Source organism: Podarcis raffonei, chromosome 4 (genome assembly GCF_027172205.1).
Source record: "Podarcis raffonei isolate rPodRaf1 chromosome 4, rPodRaf1.pri, whole genome shotgun sequence".
NCBI classification, from domain to species: Eukaryota; Metazoa; Chordata; class Lepidosauria; order Squamata; family Lacertidae; genus Podarcis; species Podarcis raffonei.
In genome coordinates, this window is record NC_070605.1 from 12,091,207 (window position 1) to 12,113,506 (window position 22,300).

Sequence of the window (22,300 nt, forward strand, 5' to 3'; positions counted from 1 at the left end):
TCTTTCTCTCTTTATAGAGAGAGCGAAAACTGCGTTCTGAAGCGGTCTCCTTCATAAAAGCCTATAAATTAAACAATAGAGTGAATAACTGACTGGAAGGTTTTATTGGTCCTAATGTAATACACGCAATTCAGCCGGCTTTTGGGGGGGTGGGGGCGGAGAGAGAGACGGGCTCAAAATTTCATTTCGAAAGGAAAAGGGTACAACAACATAATAAAAATGAATTAAATTAATAAGGATTGGAATCCAGCACACCTTGGGAAGCCTGCATTTCAAGGCGAGGGCGGAATTGTTGCTGACAGAACCCAAATTAGTTTTACGCCGGCTTTAACCCACAGAGGTCCTAAATAACTTCAGACGTCAGCCATAACACCAGGCTGGCTTGGCCTGGGAACGCCATTGGATGAAGCTCTGGTGAAGGGGGAAGGGAAGCACAAGTGGCCCCATGCTTTGACGCATGCGCGGCTCGAACTTTTGACTTCGCCCTCTCTTGGGATTACGGGAGGATTATAGCTCAGAGGCTGAGTGTAGAGGTTCAGTCCCTGACATTTCCAGTTGGGCTCAGAGAGGTGGCCTTCAGCTCTTCCCAAAACCCTGGAGTAGGCATAGGCAAACTCTGGCCCTCCAAATGTTTTGGAACTGCAATTCCCACAATCCCTAGCTAACAGGACAAAGTTTCCGAGCACAATTCAAAGTGTTGGTGCTGACCTTTAAAGCCCTGAACGGCCTCGATCCTGTATACCCGAAGGAGCGTCTCCAACCCCATCGTTCTGCCCGGACAATGAGGTCCAGCTCCGAGGGCCTTCTGGCGGTTCCCTTACTGTGAGAAGTGAGGTTACAGGGAACCAGACAGAGGGCCTTCTTGGTAGTGGCACCCACCCTGTGGAACTTCCTCCCTTCAGATGTGAAGGAAATAAGCAGCTATCCTATTTTTAAAAGACATCTGAAGGCAGCCCTGTTTAGGGAAGTTTTTAATATTTAATGCTGTATTGTTTTTAACACTCGATTGGGAGCCGCCCAGAGTGGCTGGGGAAACTCAGCCAGATGGGTGGGATATAATTAAATTATTATTATTATTATTATTATTATTATTATTATTATTATTACAATATGCATGTGCACTTGGGCCCAGGGTCCTTTGCCTCACCACCCCCACTACTGACTCCCTGTTGCACCTCAGCTTCAAAGAATAAAAATAAAGAAATTGTCCCTGGGTTCATTGAAAAAAATCTGGTAACCATAGTTTATTGTATAATCACCCCACCCTTTAGGCAACTGGTTCCAGGAACACAGATGGAGAAGCAAATTCCAGGCATTGCGGCTTAATTGCTCCGCATCTAGTAAAAGGACCATATAGGTATTTCAACTCTTTTGTGGAGTGACATTTTCAGAATAATCTGTTCTATAGCCACAGGAGCACTGACCTTTCAGGAGAAGCAAGAGATGTACTTTTCTATTATCTAGCGACTTTCACCCTACAATATCAAGCAGGCAGAGCCAGCCACGGTGAAGATGTTAGACGCAAAAGAGGCATCCATATCCATTGCCCGTTTGCTCAGAGGTGAGCCCTGCACATTTCAAGAATGGCCCTTCCTTCCTGTGGAGACGGCCACAGCAACAAGGCAGCTCTGAAGCAGGAAGTCTCTGAGAAGCGTCACGAGAGCTTTCCAATTGTCATCAGAAGGGAAGTGTAAACTGGAGGCAACAGAACTCATCCCACTCACCTGTGCACATACCTGCACACACCCCGGCTGGATGTACCTGTGCTTTGGAAAGTAAGAGAACTCCAGGAAACCCATAATAAGGAAGCCAGCCCCTCTTGGCAAACGTTGCAAGTGTTGTTCAGGGCTAGGTTGCCTCCAAACGTAAAGGATTCCTATGATCTTCCTGACCACAATACCTCAAGGACCACCTCTTTTCCTATGAACCTACTCAGTCCCTGAGATCATCTTCTGAGGCCCTCCTTTGTGTGCCTTCTCCTCAAGAGGTCTTGAGGGTGGCAGCACGAGAACAGGGCCTTCTCTGCAGTGGCTCCCCAGGGAAGTTCGACTGGAGTCATTATATACCTTTAGGTGCCAGGCAAAAGCATTCCTTTAAAACCAGGACTTTGGTTGATCTTATTGACATCTAACAGCCTTTTAGAATGTGGCTTTTTTTGGAGGGGGTTATTGGGTTACTTGCGGGACGCGGGTGGCGCTGTGGGTAAAACCTCAGCGCCTAGGACTTGCTGATCGCATGGTCGGCGGTTCGAATCCCCGCAGCGGGGTGCGCTCCCGTCGTTCGGTCCCAGCGTCTGCCAACCTAGCAGTTCGAAAGCACCTCCGGGTGCAAGTAGATAAATAGGGACTGCTTACCAGTGGGAAGGTAAACGGCGTTCCGTGTGCTGCGCTGGCTCACCAGATGCAGCTTGTCACGCTGGCCACGTGACCCGGAAGTGTCTGCGGACAGCGCTGGCTCCCGGCCTATAGAGTGAGATGAGCGCACAACCCTAGAGTCTGGCAAGACTAGCCCGTACGGGCAGGGGTACCTTTACCTTTACCTTATTGGGTTACTGCTTTTGGTTTGATTTTGTATGTTGTGGTCTTGTTATAATCTGCCCTGAGATTTCCGGGTACAGGGTAGTGTATAAGTTGAATAAATAATAAAGAATTATAATGACCAATGGGACCCCTGACCATTAGGTCCAGTCGTGACCAACTCTGGGGTTGCAGCGCTCATCTCGCTTTATTGGCTGAGGGAGCCGGCGCACAGCTTCTGGGTCGTGTGGCCAGCATGACTATGCCGCTTCTGGTGAACCAGAGCAGTGCACGGAAATGCTGGTTACCTTCCCACCGGAGTGGTGCCTATTTATCTACTTGCACTTTGACGTGCTTTTGAACTGCTAGGTTGGCAGGAGCAGGGACCGAGCAACGGGAGCTCACCCCGTCGCGGGGATTCAAGCCACCGACCTTCTGATCAGCAAGTCCTAGGCTCTGTGGTTTAACCCACAGCGCCAACCAATAGCCACTGATAAACCTAGCCTACGCTATCAATATTCTGATCCCTTACCCACTTACATAAAGGAACTTCCAGCTTCTCTTCTCCCCCTGCCAGCCCCCCAATCTTCTCCAGAGGGCTCCCCAACCCTCTAGAGCAGGGGTCAGCAAACTTTTTCAGCAGGGGGCCGATCCACTGTCCCTCAGACCTTGTTGGGGGCCAGACTATATTTTGAAAAAACAAAAAAAATGAACGAATTCCTATGCCCCACAAATAACCCAGAGATGCATTTTAAATAAAAGGACACATTCTATTCATACAAAAACATGCTGATTCCTGGACTGTCCACGGGCCGGATTTAGAAGCTGATTGGGCCGGATCCGGCCCTTGGGCCTTAGTTTGCCTACCCATGCTCTAAAGCATATCTTGAGGGTGCACTGAGGGGGACAGAGGAGGAAGGAGAGGCCCCACGCATGATTGGATGATGACCACTCACTATAGTGGATTTCAGCCAAATAACAGAGACTAACAAAAGGTAAAATTTAAATTCTTATAGCAAAATGCTCCCATGTTCGCTGTTCTGGCTGTACATATCGGACACGTTAACCCCACATGGCCTCAGGGACAGTACCAGCATCACATAGCTTCGGCAAATGAAGTCCTTTGAAGCATTCATAGAATCACAGAATTGTAGGAGTTGCAAGGGACCACGAGGGTCATCTAGTCCTACCCCGTTCAACGCAGGAATCTTTTTGCCCAATGTGGGACTCGAACCCACAGCCTTGAGATAAAGAGTCTCATGCTCTACAGACAGAGCTATCTCTGGTACCTTCCATCCAACAAAGCTCTAAAATTGCCACCGTCACTTCTATCAGAGCCAACTGACGAAGCTGAAACGTTTTGCCGTAGGAATTTAAAAATCCTGTTTCGTTAGCCGCTGCGATAATTGCGGTTTTGGTGATTAAGTGCATCCTATCAGGATCTAGAACAAACTTGTCTGAAGTGCGCTCTCTCTCTCTCAGTGTAATCAGTGTAGGGCAACTTTTATGAAAGAAACAGTCTGGGATTCAGAGCTATTTAATCAAACGCAGTAGTCATAGCCGCATCTCCTGCTATAAAACGCTGCTTCTAATTTCTGCTGCCAACGTTGCCCCCACGAAGCGGTGGGGGGGCAAGTTTGGCATTCTGAATGACTGCAAAGGAACAGCTGAAAAACATTGCAGCACCTACATATCTTTGTACCTGGCAACCCGAGGATATTAAAGAACTCCAGAATTGGAAACAATATCCAAGAGGGATTACACCTCTGAGTACACATCATAAACCTGCTACATTTTCCCCCCTTAAGTGCAAAGTAAACTTTTCATTAGATTTCTTATTTTCGTTTTCCTGCAGAAAGAAAATTAAAAATTTCTGCTGCCTACACGGCCCTGCACATTCAGGTTTTTTTCCTCTCTTTTAAAATAATATTATGTTCGCCAGGCAGCGAAGCCTTACGATATATTTATACCTCCATATAAAAATGCTTAAGGTGCAATCAAACCTATGTGCGCTTCCTTCGGAGTAAGTCTCACTGAACTCGACGCGGCTTATTTCTGAAAAGGATTGCAGCATCACTCTCATGCATGTTTACATTACTATTGTCTTCTGGTAACTGGCAGCGCGGCCCTAATCTGCTCTACCTAGGAGGAAGCTCCAATGGGGTCTCCTCCAAAATAAGCAAGGTTAGCAGTGCAGCCTAACTCCTTAATACACATCCGTCTGTGACGCATTGAAACACACGTCAATGGCTGTGTTCGAAATTCCCCAGGTGCTTTTTGCTACTGGCAAAGGTCCAATTGTGAGAGCCAGCGTGGTGTAGTGGTTAAGAGCGGTGGTCTCATAATCTGGTGAACCGGGTTCGATTCCCCGCTCCTCCACATGCAGCTGCTGGGTGACCTTGGGTAGTCACACTTTTTTGAAGCCCCTCAGCGTCACTCACCTCACAGAGTGTTTGTTGTGGGGAGGAAGGGAAAGGAGAATGTTAGCTGCTTTGAGACTCCTTAGGGTAGTGATAAAGCGGGATATCAAATCCAAACTCTTCTTCAATTGCAACTACTGTATGTGCAGATTTCTGTGTGACAGTTTGGCAACCGCAGTTTAAAAGCCTCTACCTTAGTCCACAGTTCAGAGCTTTCCAAACTTTTCAAGTTGGCGACACACCTTTTGAACATGCATCTCGCAACACGGGAATTCAGGTTTGCATCATTTTACTACACAGTAAGTCAGTTGGGACGTGGGTGACACTGTGGGTAAAACCTCAGCACCTAGGACTTGCCGATCGCATGGTCGGCGGTTCGAATCCCCGTGGCGGGGTGCGCTCCCGTCGTTCGGTCCCAGTGCCTGCCAACCTAGCAGTTCGAAAGCACCCCCGGGTGCAAGTAGATAAATAGGGACCGCTTACCAGCGGGAAGGTAAACGGCATTTCCGTGTGCTGCGCTGGCTCACCAGATGCAGCTTGTCACGCTGGCCACGTGACCCGGAAGTGTCTGCGGACAGTGCTGGCTCCCGGTCTATAGAGTGAGATGAGCGCACAACCCTAGAGTCTGGCAAGACTGGCCCGTATGGGCAGGGGTACCTTTACCTTTACCTTTTAAGTCAGTTTTACAGTGGTACCTCGGGTTAAGTACTTAATTCGTTCCGGAGGTCTGTACTTAACCTGAAACTCTTCTTAACCTGAAGCACCACTTTAGCTAATGGGGCCTCCTGCTGCCGCCACGCCACCGGAGCACGAATTCTGTTCTCATCCTGAAGCAAAGTTCTTAACCTGAAGCACTATTTCTGGGTTAGCAGAGTCTGTAACCTGAAGCGTATGTAACCTGAAGCGTATGCCCTTTTATTTAAAAGGCATTTATTTATTTTATTTTATTCATTTATTGTATTTTATTTTATTCATTCATTCATTTATTTAAAATGCATCTCTGGGTTATTTGTGGGGCATAGGAATTTGTTCATCCCCCCCCCCAAAAAAAAATATAGTCCGGCCCTCCACAATGTCTGAGGGACAGCGGACCGGCCCCCTGCTGCAAAAGTTTGCTGACCCCTGCACTAACGTGTTGCGACACACAGTTTGGAAAGCTCTGCTAATGCTATTTCTATTCCCACTGTGAGTGTTTCTCCTCCTTGCAAACTTCTTGCCAGCGAATTGTTGCAAGAGCAAGCTACAATCAAGCAATGTACTTGAGATCATATAATTGCAGCACTGGAAGGTACCCCAAAGGTCATCTACTGTGGCGACCATAACCTAGGTTTAAAGTGCCATTTGACAATTAGCTTATATCAGTTTCTAACACTGGTAAGTGGCGAGCAGGGTCGCGTAAGGATTTAAGGTGGGGCACAGTTTGAAAAAGGAAGAGCACACATTGCCCGTGTTGAGCGATTGCCAGTGATGTCACACCCATAACTTCTCCTGTCTTGTGCGAAGCGGTTATGTAGCGGTACACACCTTCCATTGTACTGCTCTATCGCACTGAGCTGTCTTAATTTAATTGCATTAGAGTCTATTAGAATGCTTAAGAGATAAGGAAAAAATCCATAGCATCTCTCTCGCCTAAACAATCTGATTATAAAAGTGGCAAGGTAGTCAAAATACATTAGGCCAAACAAACATACACTGCAGATGGCCTTTCTCTCTCCCCCGCCCATTGTCCCTCTGCCATTAACTTACTCAGAGGGGGTGGTGGAGAATACTGCTAATTACACTGGATTGCATTGATTCCACCACCACCCCAATCTCCCCTAAGAGGATAGATTACTGTGTCCTCCCAGACTTCTAAATGTTTAAGGTTAGAATAAAACTGCCATCTGATAACGGATGAAGAGTCACCTTTACGGAGAGGCGAAACTGTCAAGCTCAGCAACGCCACTTTCCTCCTTCTTAGGCTCTGCTTTCGAAACAAGCTTTCAAATAGGACGGGAAGCGCAACTCTCCTGCGCCAAAGGAAGCACAGAGGTGCAATTGAGCGAGACCCCAATGCACTTGGCTAGGAAACACAGGAGGGCAAAATGGCAGATCTATCTCCTTCCGAGCTTCTGCTCAGGCCAGAGTCAGCAGACCATCCCATTCCCATATAACACCGGTTTTGAAAGACCTACACTGGCTCCCAGTACGTTTCTGAGCACAATTCAAAGTGTTGGTGCTGACCTTGAAAGCCCTAAACAGCCTCGGTCCTGTATACCTGAAGGAGCGTCTCCACCTCCATCGTTCTGCCCGGACACTGAGGTCCAGCGCCGAGGGCCTTCTGGTGGTTCCGTTACTGCGAGAAGCCAAGTTACAGGAAACCAGGCAGAGGGCCTTCTTGGTGGTGGCACCCGCCCTGTGGAACACCCTCCCATCAGATGTCAAAGAGAAAAACAACTACCAAACTTTTGGAAGACATATGAAGGCAGCCCTGTTCAGGGAAGCTTTTAATGTTTAATAGGTTATTGTATTTTAGTGTTTTGTTGGAAGCCGCCCAGAGTGGCTGGGGAAACCCAGTTAAATGGGCGGGGTATAAATAAAAAAATATTACAGTAGTACCCCGCAAGATGAATGCCTTGGAAGACGAAAAACTCGCTAGACGAAGGAGTTTTTCGTTTTCTTAGCCGCTTCGCAAGACGCATTTCCCTATGGGCTTGCTTCGCAAAACGAAGCTTGCCCCGCAAGCTCCGGGGATAGCGGGGAAGCACAGCGCGTCTTCCCCGCTGTCCCCGGACCTCTTTTGAAGCAAGGGGCGGCGGGGAGAAGATCGCTTCTCCCCGTTGCCAGCCCCGCAATCTCCGCACGCCTTCCCCTCTGTCCCCGGAGATTGCGGGGCAGGCAATGGGGAGAAGCGATCTTCTCCCCGCCGCCCCTTGCTTTAAAACAGGTCCGGGGACAGAGGGGAAGGCGTGCGGCGCTTCCCCTCTGTCCCCGGACGCTCTCCATAGGAACGCATTGATTGATTTTCAATGCATTCCTATGGGAAACCGTGCTTCGCAAGACGAAAAACTCGCAAGAAGAAAAAACTTGCGGAACGAATTAATTTCGTCTTGCGAGGCACCACTGTATTATTATTTTCTGCGTACACCTGGGGAATTCAAAGGACAGTTCCACCCACTGGAGCCAGAGGCAGAAAGAGATATCGCCACTGGGATAACTTAATTTTCAGCCCCCACCCAGCTCCGTCTTGCAGTCGCAGAAAACTAGGAAACGGTCTTATGCTACGTCAGACTATTTGCTCATCTGTTCCAGTGCCATCTTCTTTGAATGGCTTCAGCTCTTTGGGGTCTCCGGCAGAGTATTTTACATACTTCGTGATCCCTTTGCAAAACAGAAATGCTGGAGGCTGACTCATCAGAAGAACTTAAAGAAGCAAAGTTACTTGATCCAGGGACAGTCCACATACATACCAGATACTCCAGCGGGTGCAGAATGCCGCGGCGAGACTCCTTACGGGGTCCTTGCTGTGGGATCACATTCATCCGGTGCTATATCAACTGCACTGGCTCCCGGTGGAGTACAGGATCAGGTTCAAGGTGCTGGTTTTAACTTTTAAAGCCCTATACGGCCTAGGACCCTCGTACCTACAGGACCGCCTCTCCTGGTATGTCTCACGGAGGACCTTACGATCTTCAAACAAAAACATCTTGGAGGTTCCAGACCACAGAGAGGTTAGGCTGGCCTCAACCAGAGCCAGGGCTTTTTCGGCTGTGGCCCTGATCTGGTGGAATGCTCTGTCACAAGAGACTAGGGCCCTGCGGGACTTGATATCTTTCTGGAAGGCCTGCAAGACAGAGCTGTTCCACCAGGCCTTTGGCCAAGGCACAGTCTGACCCCCTCCTTTGGTAATCCTCACAGAACTCTGGCCCAATGGTTGCCATTAATTTGATTTTGAACTGATTTTAGAATGAATTGATTTTAGAATGCTGTATTACTTTACTGCTGTTAGCCGCCCTGAGCCCGGCTTCAGCTGGGGAGGGCGGGATATAAATAAAATTTTATTTTTATTTATTTATTATTATTATTATTATTATTATTATTATTATTATTATTATACATATTGGCCAATTCTGACCCCTTTTTCTTCATGGTGACTCCTCCTGCTCAGGCTGCATAGGAAAAAAAAAGCATTTTGGTTCTGGAAATCCATTCCGATTGTGCAGGTAAAATATAACGGATAGGATTCTACAGGATGGGGTATTAGTGTGCGGAAACGGTCCAGATCCAATGATCCCCAGATGGTGGAGATGTCAGGCGCCATCCTGGCATCTTGACTTGGTCACAAGTGGTCAAAAGCCAGGTTTTATTCAACATCTTTATCAACGACTTGGATGATGGACTCAAGGGCATCCTGATCAAATTTGCAGATGACACCAAACTGGGAGGGGTGGCTAACACCCCAGAGGACAGGATCACACTTCAAAACGACCTTGACAGATTGGAGAACTGGGCCAAAACAAACAAGATGAATTTTAACAGGGAAAAATGTAAAGTATTGCACTTGGGCAAAAAAAATGAGAGGCACAAATACAAGATGGGGGACACCTGGCTTGAGAGCAGTACATGTGAAAAGGATCTAGGAGTCTTGGTTGACCACAGACTTGACATGAGCCAACAGTGTGACGCGGCAGCTAAAAAAGCCAATGCAATTCTGGGCTGCATCAATAGGAGTATAGCATCTAGATCAAGGGAAGTAATAGTGCCACTGTATTCTGCTCTGGTCAGACCTCACCTGGAGTACTGTGTCCAGTTCTGGGCACCACAGTTCAAGAAGGACATTGACAAACTGGAACGTGTCCAGAGGAGGGCAACCAAAATGGTCAAAGGCCTGGAAACGATGCCTTATGAGGAACGGCTAAGGGAGCTGGGCATGTTTAGCCTGGAGAAGAGGAGGTTAAGGGGTGATATGATAGCCATGTTCAAATATATAAAAGGATGTCACATAGAGGAGGGAGAAAGGTTGTTTTCTGCTGCTCCAGAGAAGCGGACACGGAGCAATGGATCCAAACTGCAGGAAAGAAGATTCCACCTAAACATTAGGAAGAACTTCCTGACAGTAAGAGCTGTTCGACAGTGGAATTTGCTGCCAAGGAGTGTGGTGGAGTCTCCTTCTTTGGAGGTCTTTAAGCAGAGGCTTGACAACCATATGTCAGGAGTGCTCTGATGGTGTTTCCTGCTTGGCAGGGGGTTGGACTCGATGGCCCTTGTGGTCTCTTCCAACTCTATGATTCTATGATTCTATGATTCTAGGTGCAAAATGCGCCTGGCTAATTTCGAACTCAGTGGCTATGCTCCCCCTATGCAGCTGGGAGGCAGCAATGATTCTGAGTATCAGCTACTAAAAACTGCAGTAGGGGAGAGTACTCCTGCTCAGAGGTTTCCCACAGACATCTGGGGGGGGGGGCACTGTTAAAAAAGGATGTTGGGTGACATGGGACATTGGCCTGATACAGAAGGGTCTCTTATTATAGCAACACCCTAGAGGTCCCGGGCCCTAAGGAAGTTAGATTAGCCTCAACCAGAGCCAGGGCCTTCTCAGCACTGGCTCCGGCCTGGTGGAACGCTCTGTCTCATGAGAGCAGGGCCCTGCAGGATCTGATCTCTTTCCACAGGGCCTGTAAGACAGAGTTGTTCCACCTGGGCTTTGGCTCAATTTGATTCCCTCCCCCTTTTTCTTGTTCCTTTCTCCTCCTATGATGAGATTGCTCCCTAATTGTTTTAATACTGTATCTTAATCTTTTAAATTGTATTTTAATCAACTTGTTTTTATGATTGGTTGTTAGCCGCCCTGAGCCCAGTCTTGGCTGGGGAGGGCGGGGTATAAATAAAAAATTATTATTATTATTATTATTATTATTATTATTATTATTATTCACTTATTGCCGAATTGGAGTGGGCAGCTCCAGGGCACCCAGGCAACAAACCTTCCAGGCCTACAGTGTCAGGTCAGAGCTAATGCTCATTGAAATATATTCATTAAAAAGGCAGGCCACCGAGATAGAAATCAGATCAATAAAATAAGCACCTAGTAAAAGGGATGGAGAGGAAGGAAACAGCCAAAAAGCATCTTGACAGCTCGCGGCTGCCTTTGCAAGGTTTCAGATTTGTTAACTTTCCCAAATCCCAGGTGGGCTACGATTCCTGTTCTTTCCCCATCTTCCTATCATCTGCTGTCAGGACACAGGCTAATTGTATGTTATTGCAGTAATTCTCGTTTGCAAGTGGTCTTTTATATACCATGCTGTTTCTTTTTAAAAAAACACTTGTATTACATGGTGCAATTGCTGACAATTTTGACCAGAGGAAATGTTAGGAAGAAGTAATTAACTCAACAGGAGGACGGATTCTGCTCTCCTGTTATATTCCCCCTTCCTTTGCTCATTTCTCCACCCCATGCCTCCCCTGCTTTACTCGTGCCCTAAACCTGGAAACAAACTTTCCCCATCAGTTTAATATGAGCACTCAGCCTCTCTACTTGCCTCTTTCGAAAGACACATATTTTGTGGGCAAAGCTGCATCAATCTGCAGGGACCTTTTTGTAGTCAAGCTTGGGCTTTAAACGGGTATGTGATAGGAACAGATGAATCTGTTCATATAGGTTTCTCTCCACTTACCATCTTCAAAGTCTTCAATTCAGTTCATCACAGTTCTGCACTGGTATAGGATTTGTTTTTTCTTAAGTCCTGACAAAGAATTGTCACCATTTTTTCCATAACATGTATGTAAAGGTAAAGGTAAAGGGACCCCTGACCATTAGGTCCAGTCGTGGCCGACTCTGGGATTGCGGTGCTCATCTCGCTTTATTGGCCGAGGGAGCCGGCTTACAGCTTCTGGGTCATGTGGCCAGCATGACTAAGCCGCTTCTGGCAAACCAGAGCAGTGCACGGAAACGCCGTTTACCTTCCCACCGGAGCGGTACCTATTTATCTACTTGCACTTTGACGTCCTTTCGAACTGATAGGTTGGCAAGAGCAGGGACCGAGCAACGGGAGCTCACCCCATCACGGGGATTCAAACTGCCGACCTGCTGATTGGCAAGCCCTAGTCTCTGTGGTTTAACCCACAGCGCCACCCACGTCCCTGGCAACATGCATGTATTCCCATGCAATTTTGCATTTGCTTATGCTGGTTTTTAGGGTTGCCACAAGTTTGAGTTTTCCTGGACACATCCGGGAATCAGACTGTCAAAATAGCGTCCGGGCAGACTTTCACTTTTGGGAATATGGCAACCCTAGCAGTTTTACTTTTTTCTCAGTTGGAGAACTGCATCACAAAATTCGGAGGAGAGCAATTCTCATTTATTGTTTCAGGAAGTGCTAATTAGGTAGGTCCGCATGAAAATGCAAACTGACCCAAATTCCATTAAAAGCAGTAACATTCAACATATCAACAATCAACAAATATTAAAACAACCTTTAAATGTACTATGTCAGTAGAGCAAAGAGAGGTCATCCGTTAGTCGCAGCTGGCCATAACCAAGTCCATTTCTCCTCAAAATCTCATGGGGAAAGTGTATATTTAAATGGCACTGGAAGATCTACAATGAAGGTGCCATGCGGAACTCCTGAAGGAGGGAGTCCCATATACAGGTGACCCCAAACAAAAAGGCCCTCTCTCATGTCGCCACATAATAGGCTATGTTCAACAGTGGCACAATGAAAAGAGCCTCTTCTGCACATCTCACAGTCTGTACTGGCTAATATAAAGGACTGCGGTCCTTCAAGTTTTGTTGTCCCAAACTGAGCAAGTCTTTATCAACCCCTTGAACTGGGTTTGGCAGGCTATAGGTTGGCTGTGCAGCAGAAATCAGTGTTCTATAATTCCAGATATCTAGAGTTCCCATTATGTCCAGATATCTAGAGGTCTCACTAGCTGCAGCTTTCAGACAGTGTTAGGTATATAAGCTGGGTGCCAAATGTTTCCTTAAACCGGGGTTGCAGTCGCCAAAATGAAATATCTAGTTGCCATCCTGGGGCCAAGTTGTTCTTGGGAAGGTTCCGGAGCCTGTGCGCGCTCCCGTCGCTAGATAGGCGCATTCTCTTTCTGTCTGTCTCTCCTTCTTTCCTGCCACTTCCCACCCTCCCGGCTTTGGTGAGTGAGACTTTCCAGAGAGGTGCCGCTGCACACAGCAGCTCAATACAATACACTTAGGTGGCTTCAGCGGCGGGTGCCTGGCGCCCCCCAGAATTTGGTGCCCGGGTGCCCCACACCCCTTGCACCTCCAGGTAAAGACGGTCCTGAGCGCAATGCTCAGTTGAGAGTTCAACAACCCCTGGAGATCCACAGGTTCCCCATCTCTCCACAAAACCATGTTTTGGCGTTACTTGTGAAAGTGGCCATTGTGCAAGCAAATCAGGACAAACACTCAACGCACAGCTCCTCTGAAGGAGACATCTGTTAGAAAATGGGTGGCCAGACCTCTGCTCCTGCTTACGGATTCAGCCTCGCAAATGTCAGCCTCCTGCTCCCACGTGGCTTAGCAATGTTCGGCGCAAAGAGTAACCATAGCAATTTCTCCACACAAATAAATTCCTCTTTCCAAAGGCTCCCCTCCTCTCTCTTTTTTCTTCCTTTCACCCCAGGCTGGCATGGGTAGATTTGAATATCAAGGAAGGGTGCAGACAGACCCTCTCTGGGCCCAAACACAAGCGACCGCACACATTAACTCGTAGAGTTATGTCTGCAAAGATTTGGGGTTGAAAGGGTTGTTTGCAAGTTCAGCCAGTCCCCTTCCAAACCACTCTGCAATCTCATCTCGCCGTTTGTCAAGAGAGGAGGCTAAGAGGAGTGTTAATCCCAGCTAATTCTCTGGGGTCATGAAGGAAACATGAGGCTGGCTTGAATTTTTCTTTTCTTTTTTGGTAAGTGTGGGAGTGCTGGGATGCTGTAAGGTTCTTAATTAAAGAGGGGCATCGTTGCAGCTGCTGAAGGCTCAAAAAGCAAATTCTAACAGTAAATTAGGTCTCTCTCACACACATACCAAAGCAGGCCTTTGCAAAATGACCACAGTTGTGCCTCATCCAGAGTGGAAACCATAAAACAGGGTGCAAAGGAAGAGGAAATTAAGCAGGCACAAGATAAATAAGTGTTCTTCAACCTTGGTTCCCCATATGTGGTTTGACTGCAACTCCCATCATCCACATCCATTGGCTAAGATGGGAGTCGTAGCCTGCAAAAATGTTGATGAGCCTGTTTGCAGGCTAACTAATAATAAATTCTACCAAGCATACAGAGAAAAAAACAAAACTGGGGAGTGGGTTTTCCTTCCTCCATGGTGAGTATGGTGAGCAACGGCAAACCTAATCAGCATCTTAAAAAGCAGAGACATCACCTTGCCAACAAAGGTCCGTATAGTTAAACTATGGTTTTCTCAGAGTGATGTATGGAAGTGAGAGCTGGACCATAAAGAAGGCTGATCACCAAAGAATTGATGCTTTTGAATTCTGGTGCTGGAGGAGACTCTTTTTTAAAAAAATATTTTTTATTAAGGATTTTCTTGTTTTACAGAAGTGTAGTGCCTCGTATTTTTTTCTTCTTCTTCCATGTAACATTTTTACAAATCCGTTTCATTTGTTGAGGCATTAGGGGGAGAAGAAAAAAGAAAGAAAAAAGAAAGGGGGGGTGGAGAGAGGGAAGATGGATGGGGGTGGGGTCGGGTGGCGGTGTTTCTATTATGTTTAATGTATGTAGAGTTTGGTGTCAGCGTTGCTTGTGTTGTTCACTTGTGTTCCTTTGGTGGTGAGAGAGGTTGGGGTTGGCCTAGGGTGTGATTGTTTGCTTGTGATTGGCTGTGGTGATCTTTGTTTTTGTGTGTGAGTGAGGTGTGTGTGTGTTTTGGATCAGGTTAGCCATATTGATTTGTATGCTGTTGGTGGATTATTGTCATTGTCCTGTTGGGTTGTGTATGTGATAAAGGGGAGCCATACCGGGGTGAAGGCGTCTTCTTCTGTTTGTCCCCGTGTCAGTTTCAGTTTATTAGTTAATTTTTCTAGTAGGGCTGTTTCCCATACTATTTGGTACCATTGGTCCATGCTTACTGTTGTGGGGTCAATTACGTCCAGGGGTCCGGCACACTTCTCTTGCGCAGCTCTGGTCTTCCCCCTGGGACCTTTGACTCAGCAGAGCGCGTAAGACACAGCAGAAGCAGAAGCAGGAACGTTCTGTCGTGTGGTAATAACTCAGGCCGAAACGCAGCAGTCTCCTTATCTTAAAGACTTTATTCCTTAGCAAAACACAACAGTTATAAATCTCCTGCCTGGAGACAGAGCGGACATCTCGCTTGCTCAACGGAGCAAACACGCACACTGAAAGCACACAGAGAAACCACTCCCTTTCCGTGTTCTATGCCCGCCCTCAGAATGTGAGGCGTCATCACTCAGAACTCTTAACCCTGTAAGTTCTGAGCCTCTCCTATCCTGACAGGTCTCTCCAGTGTCTGGTTATGGTGTTTCTGGCTTCTGAGAGCAGGTGGGTTATGAGTTCTTTGTGGTGTAAATGGGCATTGTTGTCTTGGAAGATGTTTAGTAGGGCCAATTCTGGGGCGATGTCTATTACTTGCTTAGTTATTTTACATATTTCTTGTATGGCTGATGTCCATAATAGTTGAATTTTGGGACACTCCCACCACATGTGGAGGTATGTGCCTGTGGAGGTGCACCCTCTCCAGCATTTTGGTGAGGTTCCTGGGTGTATTAGCGCTAGTTTCCTTGGTGTTAGGTACCACCTGTAGGTGAGTTTCAGTGTGAGTTCTTTTCTTTTCGTTGGTATGGATTTAAAGGGGGGTTTAGACCACATTCTGGTCCATTGAGTGGGGTTAATCTCATAGCCTATGTCATTCTCCCATTGTTTTTTGATTGCATCTAGGGGATTTGCGGGGTTTTGGAGTAGTATATTGTATATTGCGGATACTGTCCCTTTACCGTTTCCCTTTGTTGTTAGGAGGAGGTTTTCAAAGGTTGTCAGGGGCCTAGTTGCTGCTGATTTTACTGTTGGGTTGTTTAAGAGGGCATGTAGTTGGTGTTGTGTTAACCAGGTCATTTGGGTGTCTTCTAGTTTGTCTTGTATTTCTTGTGTTGACAAGGGTTTGTTATTTTTATAAAAGTCTATTAGGCGATATAAGCCTTTGGTTCGCCAGGTTTTTATCTGGAGGTTTTGTGCTGCATGGTGGAATAATGGGTGGTACGCCAGGGGGATTAGTGGGGATGGGGTTGGGGATAGTTTGCCTATTTGTGTTTTCCATGCTTTGAGCATGGTCTGTGTGTACCTGTTAAGTGTTGTGGGAATTTTCTTTAGTTTGTTTGGGAGGAGTGGGTATGTTGTGGTGCAGGTGTTTTCAATTGTGTCCCTCTCTAGGTGTACCCATTGTTTTGTCTCATCTTCTAGTATATATGGGATTATATGGCGTATTTGGTTGGCATTGTAATATGCTTCTATGTTGGGGATTCCCCATCCTCCTTCTGAGGTGGGGAGGAGCAGGTATTTGGGGCTTATTCTTGGTTTTTTATGTGAGAAGATGAAAGAGTGTAGTTTTCTCTGCCAACTGCGAAGTTGGGTTGAGGGGATCCAGGTTGGGAGGGTTTGGAATAGGTAGGTTAGTTTTGGGAGTGTTATCATTTTGATCATGGCTATTTTGTCTGAGAGAGTGAAATTCATGTTATTCCATCTCTTTAGGTCTTTGTTAATTTGTCGCCACAGGGGCTTGTAGTTGTGGAGGTACAATTTATTGAGGTTTCTGGTTATTTGTACCCCTAGGTATCTGAACTTGGTGTGGCAAAGTTTTATTTTGGTGACCTTCATGAGTTCTTTTTGGGTGTGAGGAGGGGTGTTGAAGCACATAGCTTCTGACTTTGTAAAATTTACCTGTAGGGACTCTTGAGAGTCCCATGGACTGCAAGAAGATCAAACCGATCCATTCTGAAGGAAATCAGCCCTGAGTGCTCACTGGAAGGACAGATCCTGAAGCTGAGGCTCCAATACTTTGGCCACCTCAGGAGAAGAGAAGACTCCCTGGAAAAGACCCTGATGTTGGGAAAGATGGAGGGCACAAGGAGAAGAAAGGATTTAAATCCCAGAAGGGATTTAGAAAGCCACTGCACAAGCAGAAATACTTGCACTGCTGGGACAAGTTACTTGGTGCTACAATGGACGCAACACTTAAGATCCTTGATCTAGGGTCATGTTTCCTCCCCCCCCCCTTATTATTATTAAATTAATCCAACATTAATACATACATATTACGAATATGCAAACAAACATACATTTTTGTAATGGTTCTAGGGGTTGCTTGTGTGTAAATCAACGCCACCCTTGGTTGGTTGCCTGAATGAACCCTTTCTGTCTGGACAGCCACGCGCCCGTGGCTGTCTCAATCGCTGGCAGAATCCGTTAGTGGGCATTTCTTGAACTTCTTCCAGCAAAGAAGCTCTTTGACGCTTAGTCTCCGCCTACTTTCTCTGCGCAGAAGCCTTCTGCGCAGGGAGGGTGTGGCATCGGAGGACCCATGCTCTCCCCGCTGGTCCCCGGTGAGGAGTCTTGGAGCCACCTCGCCGATTCCCCCATCTGCCCCCCTTCTCCACTGGTGTTACGCTGATTTCCTTCCCCAGGAGATGTGCTGCTTCTCTCTCTCCCGGGACGCTCTCCAGAATCCCTCTGGAGCCCTCCCTCTCCCTCTGGCTCCAATGGCAGTTCCCTGACAATTTTATACAATCCTCAAAAATATTCATACATACCCACACGCAATCCCACACATACTTCCTTTCCCCACCACCACCCCTCACCCCTCACCCCACCCTTGTGCTAGACTTCCAATCTACTCAATTGCAATTTCTTTCCACTTCTATTACTTTTTCTCACACACTTTTAAACCAACTTTCTACTTCTCTTTCTGTCACACATTGTTATCCATCTTATTTCGTATTTCAGTATTTATAACGGAACTTGTTTATTCTAATAGGAGTTCTGATTTTTCAATATAGTTTTGCAAATATCCTTTATACACCTTCCAGTCCTTGTCTATCTTCTCTTTTGAGATCCTACCAATTTCTCCCATTGTTTTGGATATATTGTAATACTCCAATAATTTGGCAAGCCATTCTGATTTTGTCGGTATTATACCACTTGTCCAATTTTTCGCAATCAATAGCCTTGCGGCAACTGTTACGTATAAATATAATGCCTTGTTCTCTTCCTTTAGACTTCCAGGCACTATTCCCAATAGAAAACCTTCTGATATTTTCCTAAATGAATATCTGAACATTTTTTTCATTTCATTAAAAACTGTTTCCCAAAATTGTTTGATGTTTAAACAATTCCACCATATATGCATCATACCTTGTTCTGTGCTGCCCCAGGGTTCCAGAGCAGCTAGAGCCCCCTGGAAGTGAGAGCTGGACCATAAAGAAGGCTGATCATCGAAAAATTGATGCTTTTGAATTATGGTGCTGGAGGAGACTCTTGAGAGTCCCATGGACTGCAAGAAGATCAAACCTATCCATTCTTAAGGAAATCAGCCCTGAGTGCTCACTGGAAGGACAGATCCTGAAGCTGAGGCTCCAGTACTTTGGCCACCTCATGAGAAGGGAAGACTCCCTGGAAAAGACCCTGATGTTGGGAAAGATGGAGGGCACAAGGAGAAGGGGACGACAGAGGATGAGATGGTTGGACAGTGTTCTCGAAGCTACCAGCCTGAGTTTGACCAAACTGCGGGAGGCAGTGGAAGACAGGAGTGCCTGGCGTGCTCTGGTCCATGGGGTCACGAAGAGTCATAGAATCATAGAATCATAGAGTTGGAAGAGACCACAAGGGCCATCGAGTCCAACCCCCTGCCAAGCAGGAAACACCATCAGAGCACTCCTGACATATGGTTGTCAAGCCTCTGCTTAAAGACCTCCAAAGAAGGAGACTCCACCACACTCCTTGGCAGCAAATTCCACTGTCGAACAGCTCTTACTGTCAGGAAGTTCTTCCTAATGTTTAGGTGGAATCTTCTTTCTTGTAGCTTGGATCCATTGCTCCGTGTCCGCTTCTCTGGAGCAGCAGAAAACAACCTTTCTCCCTCCTCTATGTGACATCCTTTTATATATTTGAACATGGCTATCATATCACCCCTTAACCTCCTCTTCTCCAGGCTAAACATGCCCAGCTCCCTTAGCCGTTCCTCATAAGGCATCGTTTCCAGGCCTTTGACCATTTTGGTTGCCCTCCTCTGGACACGTTCCAGTTTGTCAATGTCCTTCTTGAACTGTGGTGCCCAGAACTGGACACAGTACTCCAGGTGAGGTCTGACCAGAGCAGAATACAGTGGCACTATTACTTCCCTTGATCTAGATGCTATACTCCTATTGATGCAGCCCAGAATTGCATTGGCTTTTTTAGCTGCCGCGTCACACTGTTGGCTCATGTCAAGTTTGTGGTCAACCAAGACTCCTAGATCCTTTTCACATGTAGTGCTCTCAAGCCAGGTGTCACCCATCTTGTATTTGTGCCTCTCATTTTTTTTGCCCAAGTGCAATACTTTACATTTCTCCCTGTTAAAATTCATCTTGTTTGTTTTGGCCCAGTTCTCTAATCTGTCAAGGTCGTTTTGAAGTGTGATCCTGTCCTCTGGGGTGTTAGCCACCCCTCCCAGTTTGGTGTCATCTGCAAATTTGATCAGGATGCCCTTGAGTCCATCATCCAAGTCGTTGATAAAGATGTTGAATAAGACCGGGCCCAAGACAGAACCCTGTGGCACCCCACTAGTCACTCTTTTCCAGGATGAAGAGGAACCATTGATGAGCACCCTTTGGGTTCGGTCAGTCAGCCAGTTACAAATCCACTGAGTGGTAGCATAGTCAAGACCGCATTTTACCAGCTTCTTTACAAGAATATCATGGGGCACCTTGTCAAATGCCTTGCTGAAATCAAGGTAGGCTACATCCACTGCATTCCCTTCATCTACCAGGCTTGTAATTCTGTCAAAAAACGAGATCAGGTTAGTCTGACATGACTTATTTTTCAGAAATCCATGCTGACTATTGGTGATCACAGCATTCCTTTCTAGGTGCTCACAGACTGTTTGCTTAATGATCTGCTCCAGAATCTTCCCTGGTATTGATGTCAGACTGACTGGGCGGTAATTATTTGGGTCCTCTCTTTTCCCCTTTTTGAAAATAGGGACAACATTTGCCCTCCTCCAGTCTGCCGGGACTTCGCCTGTTCTCCAGGAGTTCTCAAAGATGACTGCCAGTGGTTCTGAGATCACATCTGCCAGTTCTTTTAATACTCTTGGATGCAGTTCATCTGGCCCTGGAGACTTGAATACATCTAGACTAGCCAAGTATTCTTGTACTATCTCCTTAGTTATTCTGGGCTGTGTTTCCTCTGCTGAATCATTTGCTCCAAATTCTTCAGGTCGGGCATTGTTTTCTTTATCGGAGAAGACTGAGGCAAAGAAGGCATTGAGGAGTTCAGCCCTTTCTGTGTCCCCTGTTTGCATTTCACCATCTTCTCCTCTGAGTGACCCCACTGTTTCTTTGTTCTTCCTTTTGCTACGAACATACCCATAAAAGCCTTTTTTGTTGCTTTTAACCTCTCTAGCAAGCCTGAGTTCATTCTGTGCTTTAGCTTTTCTGACTTTGTGTCTACACGTGCTGGCTATTTGTTTGAATTCCTCTTTGGTGGTTTCCCCCCTTTTCCATTTTTTGTACACATCCTTTTTTAATCTTAACTCAGTTAAAAGTTCTTTAGATAGCCACCCTGGCTTCTTTAGGCACCTTCCATGTTTCCGTCTCATTGGTATTGCCTGAAGTTGTGCTTTTACTATCTCCCTCTTAACAAACTCCCAGCCATCATGAACTCCCTTTCCTTTTAGTATTACTGTCCATGGGATCTCACCAAGCACTTCCCTAAGTTTTATGAAGTCGGCTTTCTTAAAGTCGAGAAATTGAGTCCTAGTATGCTTGGTTGCTCCTTTCCGCTGTATAGTAAACTTCAGAAGAGCATGATCACTCGCGCCTAATGATCCTTCCACTTCTACCCCACTAACCAGGTCATCAACATTGGTTAGGACCAGATCTAAAATGGCTGTTCCTCTTGTTGCTTCTCCCACTTTCTGGACAATGAAGTTGTCTGCAAGGCCAGTGAGGAATCTGTTTGACCTTATGCTCTTGGCTGAGTTTGACATCCAACAAATATCCGGGTAATTGAAGTCCCCCATTACTACTATCTCCCTTCCTTTTGCATGCTTGGCCATCTGTTCCAGGAAGGCATCATCTATGTCCTCCGTTTGGCTTGGGGATCTATAGTAAACTCCCACAATGAGGTCACTGTTATTCTTCTCTCCCTTAATTTTGACCCAAATGCTCTCACTTTGGCTTTGAGGTTCTAAATCTTGGATCTCTTCACAGGTATACACATCCCTGACATATAACGCCACTCCTCCTCCTTTCTTGTCTGGTCTGTTTCTCTGAAATAGATTGTATCCCTCCATTATTACATTCCAATCGTGGGACTTATCCCACCAGGTTTCAGTGATTCCTATTATGTCATATTTAGTTTGCTGTATCAAGCTCATCTTGTTTATTTCCCATACTTTGCGCATTAGTGTACAGACATTGAAGTCCATTAATCATTCCCCCGTGTCTCTTATTTAAGGATTTTTTCCTCCCACCACTAGGTCTGCGTGCTGTTTGCTCCATTCGGTCTATGACATTTGGATGATCATCTTCATCAATTGATAGACTCCTACCTTCAGGAGCACTGTCTCCCTCCCCCACATTAGTCAGTTTAAAGCCCTCCTGATGAGGTTTCTGAGATTTTTTGCAAAAACATTCCTCCCAACCGTTGTGAGGTGCAGCCCATCGCTTGCCAGAAGTCCATCTTCAAGAAACTGCATTCCGTGATCTAAGAATCCAAACCGTTCCTGTTTACACCATTTGCGAAGCCAGTTGTTCACTTCCACTATTTTTCCCTCTCTCCCTGGGCCACGTCGTTCAACTGGGAGGACAGATGAGATGACAATTTGTGCATTTAATTGCTTCAATTTCCTGCCCAGAGCCTCGTAATCTCTTTTGATCTTCTGGAGGCTATTGCTTGCAGTGTCATTGGTTCCCACATGAACCAAGAGGAAGGGGTATTTGTCAGTGGGTTTTATGATTCCTTGCAGTCGTTCAGTTACATCTTGGATCTTAGCCCCGGGGAGACAGCACACTTCCCGAGACATCTTGTCAGGCCCACAGATCACTGCTTCTGTCCCCCTCAGTAGGGAATCCCCTATCACCACTACACGCCTCCTCTTAGGTCTGGTCGGGGTTCTTCCGTTCCAAGGTCGCCTGCACATTCCCTGAG

At 46.5% G+C, this 22,300-nt stretch overlaps 1 protein-coding gene across 9 annotated transcripts in view; it reads right to left on the reverse strand.

The window, feature by feature from the left end:
* Positions 1-22,300, reverse strand: part of TENM4 (teneurin transmembrane protein 4) — a 680,333-nt gene that overhangs the window by 242,037 nt on the left and 415,996 nt on the right. The window lies entirely within an intron of this gene.